A 6,226-nucleotide genomic window follows, 5' to 3' on the forward strand; every position below is an offset into this window, starting at 1 on the left:
GCTGGCCGGCTTTGCGCAGACACTGGGCGGTGTGGTCAAGTCCCAGAGGGAGGTGGCCCAGTCCCTGAGGGAGGTGGCCCAGTCCCTGAGGGAGGTGGCCCAGTCCCTGAGGGAGGTGGCCCAGTCCCAGAGGGAGGTGGCCCAGTCCCAGAGGGAGGTGGCCCAGTCCCAGAGGGAGGTGGCCCAGTCCCAGAGGGAGGTGGCCCAGTCCCAGAGGGTGGTGGCACAGCCGCAGCATGATGCAGTGCAGTCCCAGACGGAGATGGTCCACTCCACTGTGCTCCATGGCTGCGAGCATGCAGACCCTGGTCGAGACCAGAGTGGGCCTCCAGGGCTGGCAGCGCCAGGTGGCTGTGGAGCCTCAGGGAATGGCTCCACTCGCAACCCCATCCCATGGAGTAGCCTAGGGGCCATCGGGCTCCCGAGAGAGGAGGAGGTGATGGGGCCCGTGCCGGTGACTCCCGCAGGGGAGATGCCGGAACACCGCAGCACCTCGGACTCTCCCCCTCCTGTCCCTGGTGCATCTGGTGGGCAGCGGGCAGAACAGGGCAGCACCACGCCACCCGGAACACACAAGCAGCGGCCGGGCCCATCCAGGCTGGGTCGTCCCGGTGACGCACACCAAACGGGACCCTTGTCGCAGGGCAGGAGTCACCGTAGGCCGCCTCCACTACTGCTGTATCGTCTGGGAAACCACCTCAGCGTGACGTTAGGGTCCTCAAGGCCAGAAAAGTAGACACCTGTTAAGTTGGCACGGGTGCAGGGCACAGTTTAGTTATAGGAGCTCGGGCACATATCTGCATATATGTTTTCACACCTGTGCACAATGTTTCAACCTGCCTCGGTACTCTGTCAGAATGGTGTGAGGCTTGGGCAGGTCTGGGCTGGCCGCAGAGGGGGCGCGGGGAAGGGGGTGGGGGGGCGAATGGACATACTTTAGAAGTGGGCTTGGCTCGGGTTTGGCCAGCCCCGTGTCCTGCCAAGCCTCCCCCTCCCCCACATCCTCCTCATCAGGCGAGGCCGGAGATTTATCCTCCTCCTCCAGCACATCGCCCCTCTGCTGCGTGATGTTGTGAAGGACGCAGCCGGCCACCACGATGCGGGCGACCCTCCTGGCCATGTACTGGGGGGCCCCGACAGAGCAGTCCAGGCACCTGAATCGCATCTTCAGGAGGTCGAGGCACCGCTCGATCACAGCTCGGGTCGCTGCATGGGCTTCGTTGTAACGGGACTCCCTGTCAGTCTGTGGCCTCCGGATAGGCATCATCAGTCATGACCGCAGCAGATAGCCCCTGTCACCCAGGAGCCAAACCACCAGCCAGGAATGTGCCTCGTAAAGGCCGGGAATCGTCGAGTGTGCCCGGATGAAGGCGTCGTGCACACTGCCCATGTATCGGGTGCAGACGTGCATGATGCACATCTGATGGTCTCACACCAGCTGCACATTTATCAAGTGGAACCCCTTTCGGTTTGTCATCTGTAGGTGCTCGGAGGGTGACATGCATCCCATTGATCACCCCCTGGACTCGGGGCATGTCTGTGATGGCGGCAAACCCAGCTTCCTGGGCATCGGTCGACATTGAAATGGATGTATTGATCCGCCTGGGCATATAGGGCCTCCGTGATGACACAGATGCACCTCTGCACTGAGCTCTGTGAGATTCCGGACAGGTCCCCACTCGGCGCCTGGAAGGACCCCGTGAAGTAAAGATTCAGGACAACAGTCACCTTGACGGCCACCGGGAGAAGGGGGTCCTCCCCCATTTCCCCGGGATGTCAAGTGCACCACCATCTGGCAGATATGTCGCACTGTCTCCCTGCACAGCTGGAGCCTTCGACGGCATGCCTAGTCCAGCAGGTCCTAGAGTGACAGGCACTGCCAGTACACACGGGGCCTCATGCGGTGCCTCCTTCCCACCTCCTCCTCCTTGGCCTGTTGGGCAGCCGGCCCTCCATCCTCAGCAGCTGCCTCCTGTTCCTCTGGGCAGGCTCTGCTGCGTCAGCTTCCTCCTCCTGGAGCAGGGCCCACTCGTACAGCCGCAGTGCATCCCCCAGGGCTGCGGCGACTAGGAGGAAGGCCACCATTGCTGGATGTATTCCAATATCCATTGTCTGCAGGGGGTGAAAGGCCAACATGTTAGCATGGTGCATACTCTGCTGCCATGGGTACCGTTGGATGGCACTGCCCATGCCTGCGGCACACTCCACGGGCAACGTCCAGCACGCCCCTTGGGGGCTACTGTGGCCGTTGCCCTCAGGTGGGCCACTTGATGCTCCCCCGGTTGGTGGGCTGGTATGGTGTCAGGTAGGGTATGGGGGTGGGGGCACCCGTATGGCCGATGTTACTCTGCAGAACCAATACCAAATTGGGTGGCCAGTAGGATGCGGCCTCGTCAAGTCGGGTGTCACAGCCCCTGTGTAGAAGGAGAAGGCACTATACTGGCCAGAGAAAGGCAAGAGCAACAAACACATGGGCGGGATTCTCCGACGGCCGACACCGGAATCGGGGAACGCGGTTGGGCGAAAAATCGGTTTTGACGCCAGAATCGTGGCGGGTTTCACGCAAAATCTCAATTATGCGACAGCGGCGTAAATGCGTTCCAGAACGCACATACAGCAAATGCCATTGGCATATCATTGGCGGACCTGACCCAGTCCTCTCCAGGGCGACAGCGATTCTCCGCCTATAGTGGGATAAATTCCCGACGGCGATTTTCACTTGTGCTTTTGAAAATCGGGAATCCGGCTCCATGGTTGATGAGGGAGAGAGGGGAGGTAGTTCATGGAGAGGTGCGACAGTGGGCTACTGGCCCGATCACTGGCCGGGCTGGCTGGAACTGGGAGCCCTGCCAGGGCGGGGGGAGGAGTGACGGGGCACAGGGGCGATCCCCCCATGGGACTGGGGTGGTGTCCAGGCACGGACCGCCATTGTCGCGGCCTGCGCTGTCAGGCTGGCAATGCCAAGGTGCTCGGGCACCAATTTTCCCGTGCCGGGCAGCGGGTCTGGCGGTGCCCTACTCTTGTAAGGTGGGGTGAGGGGGCGTTCAAGAACCCCCTAATGGGTAAGTTGGAGCGTTGGGTGGGTCCGGACGTTGCGGTGGTGTGTCGAGAGATCAGGTGCTTTTTAAAAATGGCACCCCGATCTCTTCCTGCACCGACGAGCTGAGCTCCAGTGAATGAGTTTATGTGTGGCTTCACGGAGCATTCCTCACCGAGGCCCGAAAAACGGAGCCCCGTTTAATAGAGGAATCATTCTCGCCGCTGCAAGCACCGGTAAACACCCCCCTAAACACGCTTAAAATGGGACTCTGGTTTTTCTTAGTAAAATCACGCCCAGTATTTCTATTGCTTCACTGAGACAGTAATGGGCAGACAGCTCCGTAATGTTGCTAATGTCACCTGATCCTACCAGGAAGGATCTCTTGGTAGTAATAATAATCTTTATTGTCACAAGTGGGCTTACATTAACACTGCGATGAAGTTACTGTGAAAATCCCCGAGTTACCACATTCCGCCGCCTGTTAGGGTGCACAGAGGGAGAATTCAGAATGTCCAAATTACAAAACAGAAAGTCTTTCAGGACTTGTGGGAGGAAACCAGAACATCTGGAGGAAACCGACGCAGACACGGGGAGACGTGCAGACTCCGCACAGACAGTGACCCAAGCCGGGAATCGAACCTGGGACCCTGGAGCTGTGAAGCAACAGTGCCAACCATTGTGCTACCGTGCTGCATAGAAATTTAGGGCAACAGTAACATTGACAACCTCAGGCAGTGAAGTCTTCACCCTACTCTGAGGTTGCCAGTTGGGTTCTAGGAGGTGGCACAGTTCAGAGGGCATCTTCTTGGTGAAACCTTAGACACTGCTCACTGCTCCTGGCTCAGACAAGGTGGGTGATACTTCCGAAGATTCTCAGTGGCCTCGGCCTCCGAGAGCTTCCTGTACTGATATCAGGGTTGTGTTGTAATTCATCGACTGACCACTAGGAGTCTCACTAGTATATAAGTGAATGTTAAAGTCAGCTGGCCCCTCAGACTGGCTGGAGGAAGTCGAAGAGAGAAGGTTGCTTGTGATTGATTTACTGTTCTTCATCTGTATTCTTGTATACAGTTTATCCACACTTAATGTTAATAAATAATTTATAGCTTTAACTACAAGTGTTCTTGTAATCAATTATGCCATCTAACAAGAACATTACACCTCCCTCTTCACCCTATCTCTGGGCACAGCTTCTCCTCATGCTGCCTCTGCTCCATCTCTCTATCATGCTGCAGCCCATGAGGAACTCTCACTGTCATCCCATTATTGAAGCAGGCGAAACAACACGCCTGACCTCCTCGTCAAGATCCAGCACCACTCCCATGAAAATATCAAGCTTCACCAAACAACTAAAACATAGGAAGCGGTGGATCCATTAACACTGCAATAACCAACAGTATTTGTGATGGGTGGGGGGTACCTCAAGCAGCAGTCAGTGATGGGAATCTACCCAAGTATCAGATCAATGTTAGAGGCTGTTTTATGATGCAATCCAAACGGTCTACACGCTTCCCTCTCACGAATGTTATAGTCATGTTAAAACCATGTCAGTCAGAGTGTGTCATGTGGCCAATTCTACAAGTGGTCAGAATAGTGCCAAATGTTCATTTTTGAGTCCAGGGCTTCTGTAGGGGTGTCAGTAGAGCTCTGGGCTATGGAGGCTAATTGTGTAGTCCCTCTGTTCTGGAATCATTCAATAAATCTTTTATGCAATGTATAATGTCACACGGGTAATACCTGGCCTGGCTGGATTATCTTATGAGGAAAGGTTGGAGAGATTAGGTTTGTATCCAGTGGAGTTTAGAGGCGACTTGATAAAAACCTTTAAGACCCTAAGGGGTATTGTTAGGGTGGATGTGGAGAGGCTGTTTCCCCTTGTGAGAGTATCTAAAACCAGGGGTCACTGGTTAAAAATAAAGTGCGGGATTCTCCGCGAACCGGCAGGACGGGCCACTCCAGCGCCAAGGAGTGGCGTGAGCCTCCACACTGACCGGGCCAGTGATGGAATGTGTCAGGGGGCAGCACGGTGGCACAGTGGTTAGCACTGCTGCCGCACAGCGCCGAGGTCCCAGGTTCGATTCCGGCTCTTGGTCACTGTCCGTTTGGAATTTGCACATTGGTTTCGGCCCCACAGCCCAAAGATGTGCCGGCCAGGTGGATTCGCCACGCTAAATTACCCATTAATTGGAAAAAATGAACTGGGCACTCTAAATTTAGACAAGAAAAAAAAAAGTTACGGAATGTGTCTGACCCTCCACACTGACCGGGTCAGTAATGGAATGTGTCTGACCCTCCACACTGACCGGGTCAGTAATGGAATCTGTCCGACCCTCCACACTGACCGGGTCAGTAATGGAATGTGTCTGACCCTCCACACTGACCGGGTCAGTAATGGAATGTGTCTGACCCTCCACACTGACTGGGTCAGTAATGGAATGTGCCTGACCATCCACACTGACCGGGTCAGTAATGGAATGTGTCTGACCCTCCACACTGACCGGGTCAGTAATGGAATGTGTCTGACCCTCCACACTGACCGGGTCAGTAATGGAATCTGTCCGACCCTCCACACTGACCGGGTCAGTAATGGAATGTGTCTGACCCTCCACACTGACCGGGTCAGTAATGGAATGTGTCTGACCCTCCACACTGACCCGGTCAGTAATGGAATGTGTCTGACCCTCCACACTGACCGGGTCAGTAATGGAATGTGCCTGACCATCCACACTGACCGGGTCAGTAATGGAATGTGTCTGACCATCCACACTGACCGGGTCAGTAATGGAATGTGCCTGACCATCCACACTGACCGGGTCAGTAATGGAATGTGTCTGACCCTCCACACTGACCGGGTCAGTAATGGAATCTGTCCGACCCTCCACACTGACCAGGTCAGTAATGGAATGTGTCTGACCCTCCACACTGACCGGGTCAGTAATGGAATGTGCCTGACCATCCACACTGACCGGGTCAGTAATGGAATGTGTCTGACCCTCCACACTGACCCGGTCAGTAATGGAATGTGTCTGACCCTCCACACTGACCGGGTCAGTAATGGAATGTTTCTGACCCTCCACACTGACCCGGTCAGTAATGGAATGTGTCTGACCCTCCACACTGACCGGGTCAGTAATGGAATGTGTCTGACCCTCCACACTGACCGGGTCAGTAATGGAATGTGTCTGA

This window comes from Scyliorhinus torazame, chromosome 17 (genome assembly GCF_047496885.1).
Source record: "Scyliorhinus torazame isolate Kashiwa2021f chromosome 17, sScyTor2.1, whole genome shotgun sequence".
NCBI lineage: Eukaryota > Metazoa > Chordata > Chondrichthyes > Carcharhiniformes > Scyliorhinidae > Scyliorhinus > Scyliorhinus torazame.